The sequence below is a fragment of the Capra hircus genome, chromosome 2 (assembly GCF_001704415.2).
Source record: "Capra hircus breed San Clemente chromosome 2, ASM170441v1, whole genome shotgun sequence".
NCBI classification, from domain to species: Eukaryota; Metazoa; Chordata; class Mammalia; order Artiodactyla; family Bovidae; genus Capra; species Capra hircus.
In genome coordinates this window covers 30,353,097-30,380,106 of record NC_030809.1, presented here as the reverse complement: position 1 = coordinate 30,380,106, position 27,010 = coordinate 30,353,097, and positions in this window count along the sequence as shown.

Here is a 27,010-nt window from a genome sequence, read left to right as displayed (position 1 = left end):
TACTCAAAAAAGTACTTGGTGAGTGAATGAGTCACTTTTGTAAATCCACTAGCTTACATGTGTTTTAAGGCTTTGAATGGGCTAAGGTTTGTAGGCCAGACACCCTAGGTCAAATATGACATTCACAATGAGACAGAAGGAGGGGCTCCATCAAACTAATTGGGATTAATATCTGAAGACTATTCTTCACTTTCATTTTAGTTTTTTGTATTAGGCAGATTTGTATTGGGATCATGTTTCGAAGTATCATGGTATAATGTTCAGCACCATAAAGAACAGAACTAATTTTAAGCATTTAGAAGGCAGAAATTCAGACTGGCTGTAGGTCACTGCAAGTGCAGGCATGTAGAATGTACATCGACACAGGATGCAAACACTAAGCTTTTATGTAAATGAACTATATCTGTAGCTATTATATAGATATAGATAGGTATGTGTTATATGTTAGGGTGCTTCAGTCATGTCCGATCCTTTGCGACCGTGTCGACTGTAGCCCACCAGGCTCCTCTGGTCCTTGGGATTCTCTGGGCAAGAATGCTGGAGTGGGTTTCATGCCCTCCTCCAGGGGATATTCCCCATGCAGAGATCAAACCCAAGTTTTTTATGTCTCCTGCATTGGCAGGCAGGTTCTTTACCACTAGTGCCACCAGATTCTTTATCCTCTGAGCCACCAGGGAAGCCTTATATAGATAGGTAGGTAGATACAGTTTATTGTTAAATAAAATACAAAAGAAAGCCTTAAACTCACTTTTAACATTGGAAACAGTGACAATAATTAGCAAACTCATGAATCAGAGCCATGTTTATATAATTCCTGACAATTATAATCACGTATTTGTTTGAACTGAGCTCTCATAGTTTTATTACGCTTACTGCCCCCCTCCAGAGTGTGGATTTAGATTTCAAAGGCTTTTGTTAGCTTTTGGAGACTCCTCTGGTCTAGCTATTATTTTTGTTCCTTTGATTCCTTACTGACTATTCTGTATTTTTATCCTTTCATGTGTAGAGTTAGTGCATCCATGCAGAGGGGGACCAAGAGAGCTGAATCTAGACAAAAAAGGACGGGAAGTTATCACATCATTCTCTTTGGAAGCAGAAAATTAGCAGTAGAAAGGGATTGTGTGTGTTTGTGGTGTGTGTGTGTGTGTGCGTGTGTGCGTGTGTGTGTGTGTGTGTGTGTGTGTGTGTGTGTGTGTGTGTGTGTGTGTGTGTGTGTGTAGAAGAGAGAAAATAACCCAGGAGCAAGAAGCCCATTACCTCCCTCCCTCTGCCTCTCTGGCCTTGGAAATTCTGTGTAAAATACAGCTGGCAGTCACTTCTTATACACTGAGCTCTGTGACCTTGGCTGGTATCCAAGTCTAAACTGCATCTATGGCATCCAAATAGCTAATTTGGTGTTGAGGAGGATGGGGAAGGCAGGTAGGAATTAAGGACTGTGAAGGAAAAGAACTGCAAAAGTTAAATTTCCTGCCAGGTGGCTTCCAAATCATCCAGCAGCTTTATTCAAGACTTTGAAGTCTTGGGCCAACAGTTCCAGATCTGTAATATTTACCCTGCAGTCTCCAAAAACAAACGTTGACTGTGTTCCTTGAAGTCAATCTCACCAGCATTTCAGGGTGACAGATGGGAGAGGCTGGAAAAGAATGATTGGATGACCTGGAAACTCCTCAGACTCTTCAGTACGCTTTTATTATGCCTCAGTCTCTCTCTCTTTCTCCTTCCCTCTCACTAACCTTGCTTTATTTCCACTATGAATTCCTGCCCCCTAACCTAATCACCTGTTGCATTATTCATCAAGTGTGTCAAGAACTTATCCTGAAACGGCAATAACTAACTACAGTCTAGATCCCTCGAGCCTGGTAGTTGAATTCTGCCGCTTGTACCCATGAACTAAACAAGTAATTACAGCCAATTCTGTACAGGAGGCAGGATCTCTATCCAGCTAAGAACGTATCTAGGAACTTACCCTTGTGGAGGGGAAAAGGATGATGGGTGTATACAAAATTCTAAAGCTAAAACACACTCAGGAGGCAAAGGCTATCCCAATCCAGCCTAGATGGATGCTTCTCACTTACCTTTCTCCTTTGCCCCTCCAAATCCTACTCATCCTTCAAGATTCTCTTAAGTGTCACCACCATCACACTCCCTCAACAAATATATATTGAGAATCTACCATGTGTCAGGCACTGTTCCAGGCCTGAGTGAAACAAAATTCTTTCCTGTTAGAATTCATGTTCTGCTGGTAGGGATAAATAACAAATACATAAATAGTGCTGCAATGAACACTGGGGTGCATGGGCTTTTTTCAGTTCTGGCTTTCTCGGGACATATGCCCAGTAGTGGGCTTGCTGGGTCATATGGTATTTTTATTCTTAGTATTTTAAGAAATCTCCATACTGTTCTCATACTGGTTGTATCAGTTTTCATTCCTACTAACAGTGCAAGAGGGTTTCTTTTCTCCATATGTGAAATAGATTGCCAGTGGAAATCTGATGTATAATTCAGGGAACCCAAAGCTGATGCTCTGTGACAACTTGGAGGAATGGAGGGGGGAGGGAGGTGAGAGGTGGAGTTCAGGAGGGAGGGAACACATGTACGTCTATGGCTGATGCTTGTTGATATTTGGCAAAAACTGTAATGATCTTGTAAAGTAGTTATCCTCCAATTAAAATAAATAAATAATTTAAAAAAATAAAATTAATGGTATATCAGATGGTGATCTGCACGGTGGATAAAAATAAAGCAAGAAGAATAGGATAGAGGTAAGGAGGAGGAGGGACATTGTATGCTGTGTAGGCAGAGACCTGAAAAGGGATGAAGGAATAAAGAAGAAGTTGTATGAGAGAAGAGCCTTCCAGCAGAGCCTTCCAGCCTTTGTTGGAGCAAAGGCCCCATGGGAGAAGAAGAGACAGCAACAAGGCCAACTGGCTGAGCCACGTGGGAGAGAGGAAGGAGATGAGAGAGACAGACAGCAAGAAGCGGGCTCACAGAGGGCCTGGGGAGGCCATTGCTTAAACTCTGGGTGAGATGAGAACCATTGGAGCATTTTTAGCAAACAAGTGATATTATCTGACTCTGTCCGATTTTAAGCTTCTCTATTGAGAATAGACTATTTTCGGGGAAGAGCTGAAGCCCCAGAGTCTTTTTCATTCATCCAGAAAAGAAAATGGTGGCTTAGACCAGGGTGACAGTGCTAGAGACTGAATTCTGAATGTGTTTAGCAGGTAGAGCCAACTGATGCAATTGCCAAAAGGTCTGGAAGTGAAGAATAAGAGAAAATGATGTGAAGGCTAACTTCTCAGTTTTGGGCATGAACAACTGGAAAAAGAGACTCACTCTTCCTCTGGGCTCCCATGTACTTTTATTAACTTCAATATTATAAAACTCTAACAACAACTGTGCGTGTGTATATCTCTCCCTCTAGGTGCTCTGTCTCTTAACTTTCAGGTCATAATGTGCTGAAACTCTAATGAAAGTTATGGGCTTTTGCCCATGAGGGGAAAAACATACATACAGAAATCCATACTAGCTTTTGTATTTAATTTCAAAAGGTTTATTTGTCTCCTGAAGCTCATCCAATTGTCTCTGGATGGTTCATGGATCCAAGATTTAAAACTCCAGGGACTAGGTTTATTTATTCTTTTGATAAATTATTACTGAGCACCTGGGACTCTGAAGACATTGAGGATTGGATGGTGACCAAATAAGACAGTATCCCTTTTCATGGAGATCACAGTGTGATGTGGGAAATAGGCAAGATGCTAGTGTAAGCAAATAGACAAGTATATAATTATAACTTGTGAAAGAAACTAATATGAGGAAAGGACAAAGCAAGGTTATCCAATCTACTGTTACAGGGTGTAGGAGGACAAGGTCTGATTAGGAAACAGGAGTCATCGAGGTGTCATAAACAGAGGGGATTTAATACAAGGAGTTGTACACACGATGGAAAGAAAAGAGGACAATGAAAACCATTAGATATTAGCAAAACAAGAAGTCCACTACCATCCGCAGGACTGAAGAAGCCAGGAGAAGAGGTGGTACGATGAGAGCCCAGAAGCTGGAATCGCAGAAGAGGTGCTTCCCCATGGAAATTAGGACTTGAAGTGAGGGTTTGTCTGTCAGAGATGCCAGCCAAGATAGAGCGCAAGAGAGAAAAGCACCCTGGCTTCTCCCATACCCCAGGGTTCTACTAGTGTCTTCCCTTGGCAAAATCTGGCCCCAGTTAGTTCTCTTGGTTTGGAGTGGAACAGGAAAAGAACAGGAATGGATTGATTGGATGAGAGAGCAATCAGGAAAATGATTGAAATCTATTTAGAAAAAGCAGTTAAGTAGACTACTTGCAGAAGCCAAAATTTAAGTTGAAACAAGCTAAATCACAAGACGACTACCAAGGAATGAGAGCATTCCCAGCAAAGGGGACTGCGATGGAAAGTTTCTGAAGTGATAAAGAACCCTTCTTCTTTGCTAGTGATGGGGCCTTACCTAAGGCCAATCTGGCTAGCCATAGCTATAGCATTCTCTAAATAATCAGAATAGAGGGCTAGCCAAATGGCTCCTCTTCTACAACCATGTGCCAGGTGGCATATTGCAATGGAAGCAAGCCTCAAACCAAATTCCACCAGATGCCAAAATATTTCTTACTGAGAACACTAAAAGATAGCTGTACAAAATGCTGTCTCCTTTGGGGCAACCCACAAATACCTTGTCTGAAATATTCACCCTTAGATAGAAGCAACAGTATTCTGACAGCAAGAATTTGCTCTTGGGGCCCTCCACTAAGTGGGGGCATGCAAACCAAATGGAGTTCTAGAATAAGGAGGTCATTTAGAAAGTGTTGGTTACTGGGCCTGCTAGATTCTCATACTTCAAGCAAAGTTGGAGATGCTGTACCACCTTCCAGCCAATCACATATCTTAAACACCACTCATTTAATCACTGAAGAGTTATTTGAAGAATTTCTTATACTAATTAATATATCTTCTAATGCAGATTTAGGAATTGATATATAAAGCACTTGCTGAGGCCATTTCTAGAGCATAGCATTTTTTTCGGAGAAGGAAATGGCAACCCACTCCATTATTCTTGCCTGGAGAATCCCAGGGATGGGGGAGCCTGGCAGACTGCTGTCTATGGGGTCACAGATTCAGTTCAGTTCAGTTCAGTCGCTCGCATTTTTTTAGGGTGATTTAAATATTACCTAGTTTCACAGATGGCTCAGTGGTAAAGAATCTGCCTGCAATGCAGGAGAGGGTGGTTCAGTCCCTGGGTCAGGAAGATTCCCTGGAGAAGGAAATGGCAACTCATTCCAATATTATTGCCTGGGAAATCCCATGGACAGAGGAGCCTGGCGGGCTACTGTCCATGGGGTTGCAAAGAATTGGACATAACTTAGCAACTAAATGACAACTACCCTTTAGAATGTAGATATACACTAAGCTACACTGTCAGTTATCATGTACATCACACAGTTGATATGAAAGGCTAATTACAGACAATGAAACAGATGGGATGAAAGGCACCCAGTGTGGCTCAAATCTTGCTAGCAAATCGGGGAATATATTGAGATGAGGCTGCTGGAGTGGGAAAGGGCTAAACCTCATAAGCCACCTTAAAGGGTTTGCATTTATTTCACACTACACTGAAGGGTTTTAAAACAAGGATATAAGTTAATTGGATTAAGAGTTCCTATTGGCTGCTTTGTGAAGAATGGATCATAGAGAAGGGAGAATGGAACGAGAATATTCTAGGGGTTCAGATCGAAGTAACAGCATCCACCTACCTCGATGGCAGTGCAGATGGAGAGAAGTGAGCTGCATTTTGAAGATAGAAACACAATAATGATGACTAGATGAGAGTCTGGAATGGGGGCAAAAGAGAATTTGGAATCAAAAATGATTATAGAGTGATATATTTCACTAAAGATGGAAGAAACTAAGGGGAAAAGATATAGTAATAGAGTGGGGAAAGAAGGTAAAAGAAAGGTTCCATTGTATATTTAAAAGCAAGGAACATGAGCTGGTCTTATTTATTTGTATATACATCAGCATGACCTTGGTGGGTGCTTAGTACCTGCCTGAGGATTGGAAAAAAACAGATACGCTACTATTTTTGTCATTTATCTCGGGTTTCACCTCTCACTCCCCCCTCCCCCACTCCTACTCCCTCTCCTCCTCTTCCTTCTCCTTCTTCTCCTCTCTCCTGCCTCCTCGCCTCTCTCTCTATCTCTTTTTTTTTCCTCTCTCTCTCTCATTCTAAATGATGGCCCAAATAAACACAAAATGAATCAATAACTTAATACACTTCAGATACGAATAAAGATTCTTTAGGTCATGAGGACTTGGGCTTGAGTTGGTAGTGATATCAAAAAGGAATTGAAATAAGCTCAGGGATCATGTTTGGAGTCTGGATAAAAGATGTAGCCCATGAATTCCCAGGTCTCTGAGATGGCCTTCCATTGCACCTGAAGTTTCCACCTGCTCTTTGCAACTCTGATAGAGGACATCATTGTGAATATTCTTTCCCTGTTGGTAGGTGTGATGATGGTTTCCTCCTCTGTAACATGCAGGGGTTGGATAATCCCAAAGACTTGAAAGGCTCCTTTCAGACCCATCACATCTTCTGTTATTTGCAATGCAGTAATACAACAGTACCAGCTGCAGAGACAGCTCTGGTAAGACTTCATCAAATAAGCTGAGTAGCACCAGACTTTGCTGTGAAAATGACGGAAGTTGAGGGGAAGCAGAAAGGATCTTTATTTATATATCATTTCTACAAAGGAACCTGGAGAAGGAAATGGCAACCCACTCCAGTGTTCTTGCCTGGAGAATTCCATGAACAGAGGAGCTTGGTAGGCTATAGTCCACGGAGTCGCAAAGAGTCAGACTCAACTGAGTGACTATCGCTCACTCACTCTACAAAAGAAGAAACTCTTATTTCTTGCTTTCATTAGGAAAAAAAATATTACTCCCTTTTCTGTATTTCTTTATATTTCAACAAAAGGAGAATAGTACTCTGTGGTATACTTAATTCTAAAATATAGTTTAAGAGTTTTCAAGAAAGAAAAACTTACCGAAAGCCTCAAAAATAAATTGATAGAGTAAAAAAAAAAATGCTATGTCTCATAACTTAACAGCAGATTTCCCAGAGCTGTCTACCATACTAAATTATATATAAGACTCTTTGCCAAGGAAATAGATACAGTCCATTACCAGAAAAAAAAATTTTACCCTGAGAAGATTATATATATTCATGCAGTTCAGAACATCTCAGAAAATATGTTATCATATTCCTTCACTAAATCACTAATCTATCCACAGTTAGAATTGAGTCCAATTTTGCACCAGGCCTCCTAATAGCTAATGCAAAACAAAGAATCAGCTACTAAATGTTCATTATGACATAGAAGGAGGCATATCCTTGGTAGGTATTTCCTTTAAATGGTGTGAGGCTGTGAGGAGCAGTCAGTAACTGCTTGCTTCAGCTGGCTGTGACATTCTGTATGGCTGTACTTCTCACCAAAAGTCAAGGGCATCCTGTTTAAACACAATTCAGTGAAGGGTTAGGGCAAAACAGACCTTGAGTGGTGCCACTGAACCCAAGGATAAAAGCAAAAGATCTAGAATGTCTGATACAGAGGCTATGCTCCACATGTGACTTGAAATGTGACTGGTCTGAACTGAAATGGTCTGTAAGCCTAAAATACACACTAGCTTCTGAAGTCTTTATACAACAAAAAAAGGAACTATATCTCAACAGTTTTTTACATCAATTATGTGTTGAAAAGATATGTTGAATGTACTGAGTTAAATAAAAAATATAACTAAAATTAATTTTACCTAATTATTTTACTTTTTAGAAAACATGGCCACTAGAAATTTTAAAATCCTAGAAGTGGCTCACATTTGTATCTTGCATTGCATTAATATTATCATTAGAAAGTGCCAAGCTAGAGGAATGATCTTGCCACTTCACCCTGGCTGTGTTGCTTCTTGTCCTCACTCATCTTTCTCCTTATCTGTAAACTGAGGCATCCTGATACCCATTTCCAAGGGCTAAATGGGCTGGCTTGTGTAAAGTGTATAACATGATGCCTGACATGTTGTAGGAACACACAGGGTTTTGCTTCCCTACTTTTCAGCCCCAAAGCTTACTTTGGGGGCTGAAAGTGGGAAAACGACATATTCTGGTTTCTAAGGTAATCCTGTTAAACGATCTGCCCAGAAGCCTCCTTGCCTGAGGTCTGGGACTATTTTTCTCTGCCTTGAGGAAGAGCAGGACTCTGCGATTTCAGTGCCTCAAGACAGATAACTCTGGCCCCTGTGGAACAGCCAGGGTGATGACAGAGAGGGCCTGTTTATAGAAGAGAGGGGTCGAACACTACTCAGGGACTTTGTTTAAAATTCTTCTTGTAACCACACAGCTCTCTGTTTGGGTTTGCTGTTCTCATTAAATAAATATCTGGAGAGTCTTCAGGGATCATCTCAGATATGTGTGACCAGGGTTTTTAAGATAAAGAACCACACTCTTGAGTCAAACTCAGTGGATTCCCAATTTGGCTCTTATGAGTCATTGAAGGATGGTCAAGAGCGGTTGGCGAGGGTTGCAGTGAAGTTCCTCACCACCAGACCAAGAGAAAATGACCCTTGTAAGGTTCTACCCAAAGTCCCTGCCCACCAGCAACTCACATAAATTCTTACAGACAGTGCCTAGGTCAGCGAGAAGGCACAGGGAGGAGGAGAAGGACCAAGACGTTATGATCTGAAAGGATGGAATTGGAGGAGCAAGAACATCTTGTTAACTTGAAGTCGGCCTGAGACTCAGCTTCATGGTTTGAGTGAACATGGGCCAATTATTTGCGATTAGCACAGGAACAATAAGTTGATGTGTTTTTTAAATAATTTGAAATGTTGGTGATGCAGGAATATTTGGTGATCTAGATTTGACCCTCAGTAAATAAAAGTCACTTTTAACTCAAATCCTGAAGGGAGATAGAGGAAATAGGGGGAAATACTGGAGGTAAAAGGAGTTTTTTAATTAATAAACTTTACGTTTCAGAATAGTTTTAAGTTTATAAAAAAACTGAACAGAAAATACAGGGTTCCCCTATATTCCCACCCTCCCTCTATTTTTACCACCTTTGCATTAGTGTGGTACATTGAATAACAATATTACTGCATTATTTTCAACTAAAGTCCATAACTTAAATTAGGGTTCACTTCATGTTGTAATGATTCTATGGGTTTTGATAAATGCACAATGTCCTGCTCCACCAATTCATACATAACATTCACAGTCAAAAAAATTCCCTGTGTCCCACATATTCATCCTTCTCCTCTTCTCCTACCCCAAAGCCACCAGTCTTTTTTTTTTTACTATTTCTACAGTTTCTAGAATGTCATATAATTGGAATCATATAGTGTGTAGCCTTTTCAAACTGGCTTCCTTCCCCTAAGTTCTTAATGGTTCCCTCCAGGAGGAGTCTTTAAAACATCAAGAACATTGTGCCTTTCAAGAGAAATTAGGGGCATGAGAATAAACAAAAGGAAAATTTTAGGAAAATTTTGTGCTATTGTTTTTGGCTTCTGATATCTGAGAGACATACAGGACAAACTCACTCTGGAAGAGAAGATTCCAGGATAAAAGGAGTAACCTTGGCATGAAGTGAAGGGTATGAGCACAAATAAACACTGTGTACACACCATGGGAAGATACAGCTGTGGGGCAGAGGGAGCTCGAGTCTACTCACAAAGAATAGAACTCAGTTGTCCAATGGGAGGGAAGATACAATTTCTTCTGGGGGCAGGAATATGACACAACATGATCTAGAGCTATTATTCTGTTATGCTGTCTTTTTCTTGTCTAATTTAATTCAATTTTCAATCATTGACTCAAAGGATAACTTGACCCTACCATGAGTCAAACTGATTATTTTTCTAGGCAAATTTTTTTTGGTCTGTTACTGTCTTTTTCTAGAACCACATATTCCAGCTCATTTCATTTGTGGATCCTCACTGTAACACAGAGGGATCTGCCTTCAATATATCTTAAAGACACAAACCTGAAATAATGGTAACATTTTCTTAAGCAAAATTTAATTTGGGTTTTTTCATGTCAGAGAATCTTTAACAGGCCAATGTTGATAGAAGGCATGGGTGAAGGAGACCTTTGGACTAGAGATTAGTATGACCTGTGAATAGGAAGAGCTGTGGACATCTGTCCTACCACCAAACAGCTGTCCATCCTTGAAGATGCAATCCTCAGGAGAGGGCCATCAGTTGACTGCAAGCTATCAACTATTCTGAATTTCCAGATCACTCTATATAGGTTACACATATAGGTTACATGCATAGGTTACATGGAGGATACAAGAATCTTACCCCACTGGTAATGCCACTCATGCCCTTAGCCTCTACTACAGTCTTTTATGGTTATTCCAGGAGAAAAGCTCTTACTCCAAAGTGTCTTTGTTTCAGTGAACCAGTGATGCACAGTCAGATCTTCTCTGAACAATGTGTTCAGGTAGCCATGGCCTGAAGGGAGAAAAATTTCTAATCTTCAACCCTTTAGGGTAGTGTCAAATCTGGAGGATGAGGCAGGCCATCTCACTAAGTATCATCAGTGAAACAAAATATCCTGGCAGTGAGAAAATAGAATTTACCAGAGCTCACCTCAGGAAGAGTACTGTAAGTATTGTAAATATTTAGAAGGCATACTAAGGCACCTAGGAGCAAGGAGGTAAGACTCTTCTTCCTCCAAGGGTTAGGCTTAAGCAACCTTAGATACTTGCTAAACAAGGAAGATGAATCTATTTAACTGCAGGTCTTCCACTTGTTGAGTGAAGTATGCAAGTTTGGGGCCAGAGCAGAATTACCATGGACAACAGAAAGGGGTTGAGTGTCCCCACCTGGGGTCCCTCTTCTCCAATTCTCCCCTACCCCCACATCACTCAGCCTTCTCTTTAAATGAACTGTGAGCAAGCATTTGAAGGAGTACCAGATTATTAACTCATTCAGAGGACCTAACCAATGGGTTTATTTTCCCAGGATTCCTTAATGTTTCTGTCTGGCACTGGGCAAAGTCAAAAGACCATATCAAGGTCCATCTCCCTAAAAGGCAGTGCCCTCCAATGCAAGCAGCAACCCAAAATCAAAAGGTTGCTTCTTCTAGCTCCTCCATTTGGAACTTTTCTTCTTCTATCTTCCATATCTGCCTGTCTACACTCTGCCCAGATCCAGCTCAAATGTATTTCCTCCAACAGGCTTTATCTGGAATTAATTCATCCTTTCTTTGTAAACTCATAATTACTTGTTTGTAGAAATGAAAGAGGGGCTTCCCAGGTGGCACAGTGGTAAAGAATCCCCCTGCCAATGCAGGAGATACAAGAGATGTGGGTTGGACCCCTGGGTTGGGGAAGATCCTCTGGAGTAGGAAATGGCTACATGCTACAGTATTCTTGCCTGGAAAATTCCAAGGACAGAGGAGCCTGGTAGGCTAAGAACACTGGGTCACAAAGAGTTGGATACAACTAAGCAACTGAGCATGCATGCAAAAACAAAAGAAGCATTATGCGACTTTAGAATAAGATAGAGTGCAGTTTCTCTCACTAGAATGCAAGTTCATCAATTCAACAATGTCTTCTTTTTTTATCTTTATGTAGTACTCATTCTAGGTACCAGAGGCCACACACAAAATGTACTAAATAGACATCTGTGTACTATTATCTTTGTTGATTCAGGGGTTACCTAGATTGCATTCCATCCTCCAAATTCATTCTTTAGGAGCAAAACCACAGTCCACTGCTCCATGATCCATATCAGGCTCCAAAAAGCCACTTTGTGATATGAGGAGTTCCAGAGAGACCTGCTCTGGTTGATTACCTGTCACGACACCATACAGTGGATGTCTGGCTAGCATTCATCTTTCTTCCGGTAACAGCACTCTGGTTTGCCTTTCACTCCTATTCACTTAATCAAAGTGGTTCGGAGGTCATTAACTCCACATCCCAGTTGGAGAGGTAGAAACATGACTCAGATCTAGATAGCATTCCATCCCTTTGTTTACTTCCCAGTTAAGCACAAGACCCAAGCCAGGTCAATGAGATGCATCCCTAGGACTTTTGCTAGAACCCTTGGGACAAGGGGCTCTTCTTCCATTGTTCTTGGGCTCTGAGATGTGAGTCTAGGGTTTCCAGCTGTCATTCCATCATCTCATGGCTAGATTCTTCCAGACATTAATGTCAACAGGAGGAGGAGGAGAAAGCTGATGTAGGATGTCAGGTAGAGCAATAGGGGATAAACATATTAAATATTTTTTTTCTGTCTTTAAAATCAAATTTAACTAGATGTCCTGTATTTTTATTTGCTAAATATGACAACTCAAGCAGCAGGAAGCCTGTGTCTTGGTGACCACTTTTGAACCTCTGCATTACTCTACATCTCTGGACTCCTTAGCTGTGTGAAGCATCACCTTCCTGCTTTTGTTTAAATTAGTTCAAGCAGGTTTGCAACGCAAAACTTGCTCACTAATGTAGAAGTTCTGCCATCTTAAAGATGTATAGGTGTCCTTATCAAGAAGAAAACATTCTTAGGAAAGAGGACAAAGAACTTCTGCCAGCTGTTTAGGACATGAAAGGTACTCAGATTAGGTAATACTTTATGCTTGGCGGGACTAGAAAATAAGTCAGTGACAGGACCACGTGGTCTAGGACTAATAAGCTGCATGGACTGGGATCAAAAGTGTGTTACCTTCACCAGTGCAATCAGCTCAGAGCATTCCTGATTGCACCCCAAGAACACCTCACCTCCAAAGACTGTATGCCTACCTTCACTTCTGGGCTATTTACACGGAACAAGGGCAGACTCAGATCTCCAACATGAGCCCCAAGTGATGGAAAGAAGCCAACATGTTCTTGCATTTTGAGGGGGTGGGGGAAGAAAGAGAAGGGAGGAAGAAGAAAGATTCTTTTCAAAACAGCCCATTGCTTGCCACTCCCACCAAGGGGAAGGACAAACTGAGGGCAGTCTGGGTGGGACAGCAAACAGAAAAGTGTCTCTCTGGCACCTGGAAGCAAGCAATCTGATCCGAGGGCCCCAGAGACGGAACTTGAGGACAGAGCTTGTGGGGGTGGGGGGTGGTGGGGAGGGCAATGAGTTGGGCAGATTCCAAAGCCTTCCCCGCCCTGCCCTGTCTCCAGGCGCCAGCGCGTCAAGTCACTGCAAACAAACAGCATGGGGAAGACTGCCAGGAGAAATGACAAGGGTGTTTGTGAGTTGAAGAGGTTTCCACCAATCAGGCTGGGCAGGGCCATGGAAGGTCTCCCTCTTCCTTACTTGGATTTCTGCTGGGTTAACCACTGTCTTAATCAAGCAACTTCTGTACTGGGGTGCCGGGCCTGGGAGTCATTTAAATTCACCTGACAAACATTTTTCTGATTTTCTTGCACAATCTTTAGGAAAAATAAGTCAAAGCTAGCATCATTCCTAATTGTGGGGACAGGAAACTGAGCTATGGGTCCCCTTAGATCACACAAGGCATTTGCACAGAGGAAGAAAGATCTCTACATCTGTGTCATCATTCCCAAGGCAAGACCATCTTCTCTCCAGGAATCAACACGGCACTTACAGGGAGACACTGGGGAACCCAATTTGTAACAAGTGTCTGTATAATTGCCTTCCAGGGTGGCTCAGTGATAAAGAATCTGCTTGCAATGTGGGTTTGATCTCTGGGTCAGGAAGATCCCCTAAAGTAGGGAATGGCAACCCACTCCAGTATTCTTCCTGGAGAATCCCATGGACAGAAGAGCCTGATGGGCTACAGTCCAAGAGTCAGACATGACTGAGTAACTAACACTTTTCTATATGATTAAGTACAACAGAACCAAATTTTTATTACTGCTTTCAAAAACTAAAAGCTGTAATATGGAGATAATGTTGAACCCCACAATTAATAAAGAGGTCACTAAATGCTTTTGTCAATAGAATGTTTCATTCAAGTTTGGGCAAGTTCAGGAAACGTCACCATTTGTTACTGGTTTTGGCCTTCTGCATAGCCTATACTATTGGATGAACTCCGGGAGTTGGTGATGATCAGGGAGGCCTGGCATGCTGCGATTCATGGGGTTGCAAAGAGTCGGACACGACTGAGCGACTGAACTGAACTGAACTGACTGATAGCCTATATTTGTGTGGTTCTTTGAATTCTCCTTCAAACCAGTTACACCTCCTTGCTGGTTCCCTCATTAATTACTGAGTAACAGAAGATCTCTGATATGTGTTCATTTTATAATGCCTAACAACTGTGGCTTTACTCTTTAACAATGACTTCGCTAAAGAGAAAGCACAAGACACAATACATCCACAGTCCTCACCATCAAGGCAGATTTTTCTCAAAATTATGAAAAAATGAAAGCTTTGCTTCTGCACCATCACATAGCATTTTCTTCATCTTATCCTAAGATGAGCCTGATTCCTGGCCCTCTCATCCTCTTCTTATTCCTCTGCCTGCCAACCCAGTCAAACAACACTTACCCCTTCCCTTGCAAAATTAAATTTATGTAAAAGCTCATACTCACCCTTATTCAAGTGTAACTGAGAAACCAGCAGTTAACCTGAGTCCTTTCCTACAGAGCTTTTCCATCGTTTTCAGGGAGCAAAGCCTGAAGTTTAAGACAATAATTTCTAAAGGTTGAGATTTCTAGGAGGAAAATCTCAGACCATTCTGTGGCAAAGAATAAAGGCTTTTCAGAGCCCCTGAAATTAGAATATGTCACTCTGTCCAAGCCCTCCTCCATCCCATGCCAAAAAAAGAATAATTTTTGAGTGATCACCTTGAGATGGGCTGTTTGCCTATAGAGTGATTACAAGTCCGGAGAATAATTCTGAAATATGGGGTCCTTAGTGCTGGGAGAATTTTATTTGCAGTATAACACTATCTTAAACAAACAATCAAACATCAGACACACAGAATACACATGTTGAAAAAAGAAAAACTATTACTTCATTCACAATAGCCATGTATTGTGTGTGAATGTGGAAAATGGCTGAACAGCAGCAGCAAATGTCCATTGTTGCCCACTCTAGGAGGGAAGATGCTGGGCTTTCCGAAGACCACTGGCTTTCCTACCTTGGCTTACTGTGTTCTTCCATCACCAATATTATGCCTGACTTTTGCTGTTTCTTGCTCAGTTGCTAAGTTGTGTCCGACTCCTTTGCGACTGCACGGACTGTAGCTCACCAGGCTTCTATGTCCATGAGGATTTCAAGGCAAGAATACTGCAGTGGGTTGCAAGTTCCTCCTCCAGAAGATTTTCCCAGATCAAGGGTCAAACCTGTGTCTCCTGCGTTGGCAGGTGGATTCTTTACTACTGACCCACTGGGGAAGCCCTGGTGTTTGCTTGGCCGCCTTCAGGTAAATCTTCTGAGTTTTCCCACTGAGCTCATACAGGAAAGACAAGCCACATTTTCTGAGACATGTATAATGAGAAGGCTTGATCAGATCAACAGAGACGCTCATCCCAGGTGCTTCTCCTGATGTGACTCCTTATCGCTATGTATCCTGCCTACTCACATCTGATCTACAGTTAAGTTGCTGAGACAGGCTTTGGGGCTGGCACCAGAAGTTCTCAGAGTGCAGTGGCATTGTAGATCAGACTCACCTTCACCAAGTTTAAATCGGGGAAACTGTCTCCTTATAGGAGACTTCCAGGCGTCTCAGACCAGAACAAGCCTGTGAGTATCCAAGCTGGGGTCTTAGATGTGATGAGCTGTAGCCAACAAGAACTCAGTCACCAGCAGTTACCAGGTCTATCCAAATCTATGTCTCTATTTATTCCCTTCATCTCACTGTTGCCAGCACTCCCATGGACTTTGTGCAAGACTCATTGGAAAAGACTCTGATGCTGGGAGGGACTGGGGGCAGGAGAAGGGGATGACAGAGGATGAGATGGCTGGATGGCATCACTGACTCGATCGACGTGAGTCTGAGTGAACTCCGGGAGTTGATGATGGACAGGGAGGCCTGGTGTGCTGTGATTCATGGGGTCACAAAGAGTCGGACAAGACTGAGCGAATGAACTGAACTGAACTGAAGGCTATGGGAAAGAGCCAAAAAACCCTTCATCTGGGGTTCTGCCTCCACAGCTCTGAAAACTAAGTACTAGAGATGATCTGCCTTTCAGAACTTATCAGCCAATCTTTAAAAAGAACCTACAACTGAATGGCAGTTATGTGGTTTCACCTTCTCCCACCCCCCACCCCACCACTGCCTCTGCCGTCTCACCTTCAATTTCCAGATACGGACAGAGTCATGTCCCACTTCTGGAACACAGGTGGTTGTAAAGTCATCTTTAAACTACATCACTTGGAGATGATTTTGTTGAATTCCATCAGAGAGCAAAGGGCAGGCCAACAAGATACTTGATTGGATTGTTGTCAGAACCAGAACTAGAACACAGAGCTGGAAGAATTAAGAAACTCATTCATCTGGAAATCTGTCTCTGATTCCTATCCTGTTTATCTCCATTTAAAATAATTTAGGATGATGTATATAAAAGTGCCATTAAAATATGGAACATGTATTCAGTTCAGTTCAGTTCAGTTGCTCAGTCATGTCTGACTCTTTCTGATCCCATGGACTGCATCATGCCAGGCCTCCTTGTCCATCACCAACTCCTGGAATTTACCCAAACTCATGTCCACTGAGTGGGTGATACCATCCAACCATCTCATCCTCTGTTGTCCCCTTCTCCTCCCCCCACCCACTGGTCAAATGCTTTACATGAATTAACATATCTAATTCTCGAAGCTGAGGCTCAGGGAAGTTCAGAAATTTGCCCACAAACACATCTATCAGATTCCAAATTCTCTGTTTCAACAGGGCAGCTATATATTCCCCAAGCTATTTACCTGGCTTGTTCACCTCTGATAGCTGATCTAATGCTTCCAGCTTTAGTTCTGGCTCTCTAGTTTAATATGTCTTAATGAGATTAAAAACAACTCCACTCCATCCCAACACAAACTCCTTCATAGGCCTCCATGCTCCAGATAAAACAACTGCCAACAAGGAGAGGGTGATTCAGTGACAAGGTGGGTGGCATTGTGTGAGTAAGAAGGAGCAAGGCTCTTGCCCAAAGGGTATTTATACTCCTCTAGCTCCACTGCCTGTCGACTCACTTCCTTTCAAATACCACCCACTTTAAAAAATGTGTCACCGTGCATGAGCCCCACTAATTCTGAGTCTTCATTTCCCGACCAGACTGAAACAGTGGGTGTTTAATTATTATTTTTATTGTTTCCTATATGTGAGCGCTTTGATAGATGTTTTCAAAAACAGCAGCTCATTTAACACATTAGGATGAACAAGCAAAATAGTACCCCCATTCTGTTGATAGGAAAACTGAGTCCTACAGAGATCCAACCTTATATATTCTATATTCCTGATTAGAACCACTAACCAAAATGCAGAGGCAATGAAAAACCTGACTTCTTTGCCACCTGGTCTACGTGTTGACAACATGTGTGTCTTGGTCAATGGCCAACCGATTTGACCTGAGTGCCTTCCTGGGTATTGAAAGAAGGTTCTACGTGCTTGTGGCTCCCTGAGCAGGTTGCACATTTCTACCCCATTCTAACAAGATGCTGTCACTTCTCTGAGTGATGCTTTGTGGTGTATGAGAGGGTTATATCGCGTAACTTCTAGGCACCTATTATTTCACTAGGTAAGTATTAGGGTAAAAGGAATTTCAGGGGTCATTTAATATAATAATAGCATGCATTGAATAATTGAGGCTTTATAACACTTCATCTTTCCTGAACACTTTTATGTGCATTAGTTCATTTGATCCTCATCACTCTAGAAATTGTTCCTACCTCAAAGACTTTCATAAGGATTCAATGAGAAATGTACAAACACCTAGCATAATGCCTGGCACATACTACATGCCAATGTTGCCTGTTATTACTGTTAACTCTGAAGTTGGTAGGCAATGTAGTCCATTTTCTATCACAACTTTCAAGGCTTTTCAAGAGGATGGAGAATTTTGAGTTTCTTGACTACTCATTGGCCCTCATTTCGCTTGTATTGCATGCTTGTTTCCAGATAGGTAAAGCTCATGTCGTTAAGTCTGACATTCCCTAGTTAGACTTACATTATATTAGGATGATGAATCTCTCTCCAACTCTGAAAACTGGGAAAGGCTGACAGATCTGAGAAGTTGACATTTGAGTTTGTTGTTCATTATGGCCTTTAGAATAACCAGCAGTTTTACAGTATTGGATCAGGTTGGAGAGTGGGGCGGTCCACTGGAATGAAAGCCAGAAGCCAGGAGTTAAAGTTTTCATCCTCTTCTGCTGAGTTACTGAAGACCAAAATCAAGACATTAGCCTTTCCTACATGAATCATTCTTGCTCAAAATGACCTGCTTTTGCTTCACTCTTGTGTAATTATAAAGTTTCGCTGCATACAGTTACAACTTTTTTAGGGGAGGTAGGCTTGAGATACTTATTTCCAGGCACTTTAAATACTTGGCCAATCACATGGTAAACAAGATCATGGATTAACCTTGTCAGTTAAACCTAAAGAAAGGAGGATTTCCCTGGCAGTCCAGTGGTTAAGACTCCACCCGCCAAGGCAGAAGGCGCAGATTTGATCCTTGGTCCGGGAAGATTCCACATGCTGCGGAGAAACTAAGCTGTGTGCTGAAACTACTGAATCTTGAGTGCCCTAGAGCCCATGCTCTGCAACAAGAGAAGCCACCCCAATGAGAATCCCACGCATCACAACAAAGAGTAGATCCCTCTCCCACAACTAGAGGAAGCCCAAGCACAGCAATGAAGCAATGAAGCACAGCCAAAACAAAAAAACCTTAAAAATGATCCAAAATGTATTTGGAGCATGGGTTTGGAAGCTCTTACCTGTTGATGTCCCTGAACTGTTGGGCATTGATCGGATACTTGGACACAGCAAGGTCCAGAGACCCGTCTTTGAGGACTCAAAGCACACAGCAGCAGATGCTTCCTCAGAGCCTTCCCTTCTTCTGTCCCCTAGAAAGGGTTCCAGTCTAAGTCTAGTCTTAGTCACTCAGCTGTGTCTGACTCTTTGTGACCTCATGGATTGTAGCCCAACATGCTCCTCTGTCCATGGGATTTCTCTGGCAAAAATACTGGAGTGGGTAGGCATTTCCTTCTCCAGGGGATCTTCCTGACCCAGGGATCAAATGTGAGGCACCTGAATTGCAGGCAGACTCCTTACTCTCTAGGCCACCAGGGAAGTCCAACCCAACCCAACATAAATGCCCAGCAGAGTAATTACTAAGTTGAGACTTGATTTACATTGCACCCATTTTCCTGTTGGTGTGGATGTCAGGCTTCTTCTTCACCCCATGAAGTCTGGCTTTATGTTCATAATTCAAGATTGCTCCCAGGGGAAACTCAGACAAGAGCCCAAAGCTGGTTATTTATGCAGAAACTGAACACATACACAACCTGAAGGAAAATGCTGTACTTTTCTACTAAGCAGATGTACTGAGGGGAGGACTTGTGTGCTCCTGTATCTCATCTTCTCTCTTTCTGTCTTTTTCTCTCTCTGCCCCCCACACAAACATATGCACACCCATACACACTACTCATCTTACTTCAAGGGAATATTTACTATAAAAAACACATGTTGGTTTCAAGATCTGAGTTGAAAATAGAACCAAAAGGGATGGAGGAACTTAAAGGAGTCTGTAGTCATTTTCGTGACTCACTACCAGTGACCCGCTCTGCCAACTGTGACATGACCCAGAAAGTCCAGTGGAGTGGAGAGGATGGTAGGAATGGCATTATGGGTTGGATTTTTCCCCCTGACTGTTCACATGTTGAAGTCTTAAACTTCAACTACCCAGTAAGTGACCTTATTTGGGGATTGGGTCTTTACAAAGGCAACTGAGTTAGAATAAGGTTGTTAGGGTGGATCCCAATCTGATGTGACTGGTGTCCTTTATAAAAAAGGGGAAATTTGGACACAGAAATACACATAGAGGGAAGACAACGTGAAGAGACATAGAAAAAAGATGGCTGCCTACAAGCCAAGAGGAGAAGCTTGAAACAGATTCTTCTCTCACAGGCCTGAGAATGAACTGGTCCTGCAGACACCTTGATCTTGGACTTCTAGCCTACAGAGCTATGAGACAACACAATTCTGTTGTTTGAGGAACTCAATCTGTGGTACTCCATTATGGCAGTCCTAGCATGAATGGAAGCGGGAGTATCTTCCTAGCCCACAGAAGCAAGGGTTCCTGGGAATTTAAAACACAGACCCTTTCTTTACTCTGACCAGAAGCACAAGCTACTAAAAAAGAGCCACATTGTATGAACAGGCTTCCATAGCAAATTGAGCACTATTGATGCAGAGGGTTTTAAGACTCCTTCTCCTACTTCCTTCCCCAATATGCACTTTTCTTAGCCAGGAATGTAAATGAACAATGGCATGTATACCATGGAAAGTTCTGTGGGTTTTACTCTCTCACCATGAATCTGCATATGTTTATCCACATACAGATGTTTGAACTTTATTTTCTGATCAATTATGAGCTCCCAAACAAAGTTCCTAGCACCAGGAAACTTAGAGCTGATCTGATCCCATACTTTAATTTGCTAAGTAAAGACAAAAAGACCCAGAGAGTAGAAAGAGAGAAAGCAATTCAGCAGGTTGATAGATCCTGACAGATGTCCTAACTGCAAGTCCTGAGCTTCATCCTATACACCACGTTCATTTTCCTTCGTGGAAATAATTTTAGTATGGGATATCTGATTAAATTCTCCCTTGCTCTATATAGGAGTTCCTTTATTTACTCCCTCTTTGGTAGTTAAGGAAAAAGATAAGGCCTTGCCTTATTATGAGGGACTCTGAGGTCATCTAATGTCTCTACAATATTTATATCAAGTGGTTTGCCAGTCTCTGATTAAACACTTTCAAAGATGAAAAACATGCTATTTCATTTGACAGTTCTAATGATGAGAAATTCTTTAAAAGTGAACCAAAAATATGCCAGGATCTAGAAGGCAGAGTCATTTTTTTAAAATTGCTTAGCTTGAGCTTATGCCCAGGGCTTTTGGTCTGCCAAAGTCTCTGTGATGATCACAATGGTGACACTGGTTCAGATGACACCTCCTTCCTGCTGGGGATCACAGCAGAGCAGAACTCCCTTCAGGGTGGTAGAACTTGGTGCCCAGCTCAGAGGACATTAATGATGTCTGCTATTTTGGAAATCAAGACTTGAAAAGAATAATGAGGAGTAGTGATTCCAAAGAATCTACAAAGTGTTTTGATTTGAAGAGTGGAATTCTGCCCCAAGGAAAAGCATTAGCTTATTTTGTGAGAAGAAAGTAAGGGGACATGTAGGTCATAGTTGCAGCCTGCTCAACTTTGCTCCATCCTATGTGCTGAAAGCTACCCCTGATCCTGGCCACTGAGGGAGTGACACTGCAGGAGAAGAGAGCAATGGATCAGGTGCCCTTTTGTAGCTTTCATACAGAGAATTTCTTGTGGGTACCATCCCCTCCTCCTTTACAGAGAATCATCAGTGGTCATGTAGGGATGGAGTTCTAAATCCTTTAAGGGTGGCTTGCTGAAATCAGCAAACCTGATGTTATAGTCCCAACCTTGTGAGTTTGGACAGGTCACTGAATTTCCATGGATATCGTGTTTCTCATTGGTCTAATGAAGTTAGAAGAATAGTTGAGCTCAGAGAACTTGGCATTCTATAAGGATTCATGTTAAAACATATCCACTTCCACACAGTCTATCTCTTTCAATTCAAGAAATTCCTGATAGATAAGTTAGTGAGACTTGGTTGAAATAAAACAAATTTTTTCACTGGGAAAAGCTGGTTGGACTGTTACTTTTAACAGTAAATAAAACAGCTACCATATATTGGGGCTTCCCTTCTGACTCAGCAGTAAAGAATCCACCTGCCAATACAGAAGACATAGGTTCGATCCCTGGGTTCAGAAGATTCCCTGAAAAGGGGCACAGCAACCCATTTCAGTATTCTTGCCTGGAGAATCCTATGGACAGAGGAGCCTGGTAGGTTATAGTACATAGGGTTGCAAAGAGTCAGACATGACTGAAGCACTTAGCATGCACTCAAGCAGCACTGAAGTGCCAGGCATGCTCATCTCAGTTAACCCTCCAAAGTTCCTATGATGTAGGTAGCTATCACCAGCCTAGAGGGTGAGATAATCAAGGTTTAGAGGAGTTAAGTAATTTTCTCACTATTACTAGCTGGTAAGTGTAGAGCAAAAATTACAGTCTAGCCAGTGTGACTTCAGAACCCTGTCACTTACTCTTTGTAGGACACTGTGCCATGTTGAGTAATATGTGTATGTGTGTATATGTATTTGCACATATCCATAAAATCCACTTATTCAGATCCAGAAAATCCCAGGGAAACATATATGGATAGAGAGATATATTTCCCCTCAAAAAGAATCTGCTTTGCATTATGAAGACCGCATCCTACTGTTTACATATGTTGGAATTCATTTGTTCCAGGCATAGATTCTTGAATTAAGAAAGAGAGAGAAAGTGAGGACCAGATGACCCTTTGGTAATAAATAAATGGTCTCAAAGCACTATTTAGACCAATTTTGATACTTAGAATATTCTAGAACAGTGTACTTCTCAGTAACATTATTCATTCTCAAACTTACAAATACTTTTAAAATATCAGAGAATAATAAAGAAGAAAGCCATGTTTCATGAACTCACCACTCAGATAACACAGGACATTTTTGAAAATACAAATAATGCATGTGCATGCCTGCTGCTGCTGCTAAGTTGCTTCAGTCGTGTCCGACTCTGTGCAGCCCCATAGACGGCAGCCCACCAGGCTCTCCCATCCCTGGGATTCTCCAGGCAAGAACACTGGAGTGGGTTGCCATCGCCTTCTCCAATGCATGAACATGAAAAGTGAAAGGGAAGTCGCTCAGTCGTGTCCGACTCTTAGCGACCCCATGGCCTGCAGCCCACTAGGCTCCTCCATCCATGGGATTTTCCAGGCAAGAGTACTGGAGTGGGGCGCCATTGCCTTCTCCATGTACATGGCTAGAAAGTACAATACAACAGAAGAAAGAAAATGAAACGTGAAAGCCTCTCCCTACTCCCATGTAATCTTTACATTCCCTGTACAAAGACAATGATAGGAGCACCTAAGTATATAAAACAAATACTATAAGGGTTTCCCAGGTGGCTCAGTGGTAAAGAATTTGCCTGCCAAGCAGGAGATGCAGATTCAATCCCTGGGTCAAAAAGATCACCCAGAGAAGGAAATCTCAACCCATTCCAGTATTCTTGCCTGAAAAATTCCATGGACAGAAGAGCCTAGTGGGCTACAGTCCATGGGTTCTCAAAAAGAGTCTAACATGACTAAACAGCAACAGTAGATATAAAGGGAGAAATTGACAATACTACAATAAGAGCAGGAAACTTTAATACCCTACTTACACCAATGGACAGATCATCCCGAGAGATAATCTGTAAGGTAAGAGTGGTCTTAAATGACACAACAGACCAGCTGGACTTAGATATCTACAGGACATTATATCCAAATACAGCAGAATACACTCTTTTCAATTGCACATGGGATGTTCTCTAGATAGATCACATCTAGACCACAAAAAAACTCAACAAATTTTAGAGGATAGAAATTATATCAAACATTTTTTCCAACCCAAATGATATGAAACTAGAAATCAATTACAGAAAGAAAAATGGGAAACATACAAACATGATATACAGACTAAACAGTGTGCTACTCATAAACAGTGGGTCAATGAAGACATCAAAGAGGAAATTGGAAAATACCTTGAGACAATAAAAATGGAAATATAACACCCCAGAACTGAAGAGATGCAGCAAAAGCAGCTGAGAGGGAAGTTTATAGCAATACGAGCCTTCCACAAGAAACAAGAAACATCTCAAACAGCCTAACCCACCACCCAAAGGGATTAGAAAACGAAGGAACAAAGCCCAAAGTCAGCAGAAAAAAAGGAAATATTAAAAATTAGAAATGAAATGGAGATTAAAAAAACAACTAAACTTTAACAAAAATTTTAAAAGGAGGGAGAAACAATGTTTTACATTTTGCAAGAATATATGCAAAGGACTTCCCAGGTAGCACTAGCAGTAAAGAACCTGCCTGTCAATGCAGGAGACATAAAAGACATGGATTCAGTCCCTGAGTCGGGAAGATCCCCTGGAGGAGGGCATTGCAGCCCACTTCAGTATTGTTGCCTGGAAAATCCCATGGACAGAGGAGCCTGGGGGGCTACAGTCCATAGGGTTTCAAAGAGTCAGGTACCACGGGAAAGTTGGTATGTGGGTGTAGAAGGGAATGAATTAATTAATGAACAAATGGTGGGAAAGTAGCAGGAGGTGGAGAAAAGTATTGTCAAATTTCCTTTCAAAAAGTAATCACATTTACATTAAAACCTACAATATAAGAGAGTGGCCATTTTTCCATGCCATTTAAAGTAGTGAATGTTATTGCACTTTGAAATATTTTTTCCAAGCTGATAATTATTATCAACTTTTTTTCCAGTCTGATACTTGGGATTGCATTTTTCCATTATGAGTGGGGTTGAGCTGTTCCTCTGTCTCTTTCTGTAACTCAGGATACTGTACACTGCCAGAAACGTCTTTTACTCTTCAGGGGGCTGACAGATTCACCAGGGCTGCCTTAGAGATCAGCATGTCTTCTGCTATCCACAAGAATGTCATGTGGCCTGTAGCCACACAATCCAGAATGAAAATGAGTGTGGGTGCCATGGTCACCTCAGAATGCTCATCTCAGCTCTGAAATCACCAACGACTGGTGACCCCACGACCTCCCAAACCAGGAACCATCTGTGCTTCATTGGTAGCCTCAGCTGCATGTTCATCACATTTCCAGCACTGTTTTAAATTTACTCACACTTAATGCATCAGAAAGCATTGCGCTCTCTGCACTGAGTTAATGTTGTGAGGCTGTTTCCAGGAGCCCTTTTTGTTTAGCTGGGCTTTTTTTAAACCTTCCCTTCCACCCTTCCTTCTTCTTTTTTTTTTTTTTTTGGCTTTTCTTGGAAGAAGTTGATTTTTTGCCAAAATTAAATGAAACTCTGGCTCCAAGTTCAACACAGAATTTACTAGCTGATAAATTGGAAGTGGGGTATGGTTTGTGAAGGTGGGGGAAAAGTAGATGGGGGAGGCAGGATTTCATCTGGGGGCAAGTTCAAACTTGGAATCAGAAGCTATTAAAGTACCTACCTGATTTGTGCTGAGTCATATGGGGGCAGAAGTCAGGGGATGATGCTGGCTAGCTGCCAGGCACACACACTGCCCAGGTTGATGAACAAGTCTCCAAAGAAATTACAAGGGGATTACAATTTCATCAGCATTTTAAATATATCATTAGAAGCCACATGCGTAACACTGAGGCAAGCAACCCTCCGGGGTCTCTTGTGTTCATCTATCCTTAGTTTTCCTCTTTCTTTCTTGGACCCCATACTCTCATTCAATTTCTTTCCCAGATTTCACCCGGTATGACCCTTCCTCTTACCCCCCATCCCTCCTCCAGCTGAGTCTTTCTAGAAACTTCTCATTCAACAGGGGTGAGGTGGAGCCATGGAGAAGATTCTAAGCTCTGATGAGTTGAGAGGAGACATTTTCCTAAGAATAAGAAGATAATGATGATGATATTAACTCATCTAAATTGAAAGCAGTCTTAGAAGCTAAATAATGTTATCTCTATTTTTACAAAGAATCAAAGCACAGAGAAGGTAAGTAGCTTCTCCCAGGTAACAAAGTTAGTGAATACAGAGCTGGAATATGAATCTAGGATGTCTGTGCTCTTAACCTACAATTTCTACCCTTCTTTCAAACACTCTCATCTCAGTACAGAAGTACTCATCTTCCCAAAAAAAATACCTTCTCTCTCATGTTCCTGAGCCTTGGCACTTCCTGTTCTCTTAAAAAGCAGAGAAGTAGAGCAAAGAAGAGCTCTTTCCAGGTCTTTAGTTGCTTCCATGCCATTTCTTTGCTCCAGTTCTACTTCAAGGATCATCCGAACAGTCATTCGCTTTTTCCTCCCAACATTGTATTATGAAAAATTTCAAGCATGAAATACCCATGTACATACACCCAGATCTGTATCCACCATCTGGATTCTACAATGAAGATTTTGCTGTTTTTCATCATATCTTCCCATCTCTTCATACCTTTTACTCATCTCCCTGATCCATCTAATTTTGGGGGGTACTTCAAGGTAGTTGTAGACACCTCTAACATTTCTGGGTTCCCTGCTTTTTTCACTTCATACAAGAATCACAGCTAACAATTACTTAGTACTTACTCTGTCAGGCATTGTGCCAGGCACCTTCTGTGCATTACATAATTTCATTCTCTTGGTAATCAGATGAGGCAGGTGAAATTACCACCCTCATTTTACAGATGAGAAGAACTGAGTAATAGAGAACAATGGCTGCAGCCAACATTTATTTAGTGCTTTCTATGGACCATGGGCCATGCCAAGTGCTTGTCACCCATTATCTCATTTAATCCTTACAACAGCCATATAAGGTAAATAGTATTCCAGATGAGGAAATTAAGACTTGGAGGCCAAGGTTCCCAACCTCCTAAGCATGAGAACTTGGGTTTGAATTCATTCTGACTTTACTAGGCTCCACTTGCTCCCATTTGCTCAAATCCCTTCTGTCACCTTTCTTTTCCCACTATGATTTAGTTTTTTACTTCCCTTTATAATTTCCATCAGACCATGTTCTCTCACAGGAAAAAGTCACATTTTAGTGCTCTCAGTTGCGGGTCCTCAGTTCAGTTCAGTTCAGTTGCTCAGCTGTGTCTGATTCTGCAACCCCATGGACCACAGCACAAGGGGCCTCCTTGTCCATCACCAACTCCCAGAGCTTGCTCAAACTCATGTCCATCGAGTCGGTAATGCTATCCAAACATCTTATCCTCTGTTATCCCCTTTTTC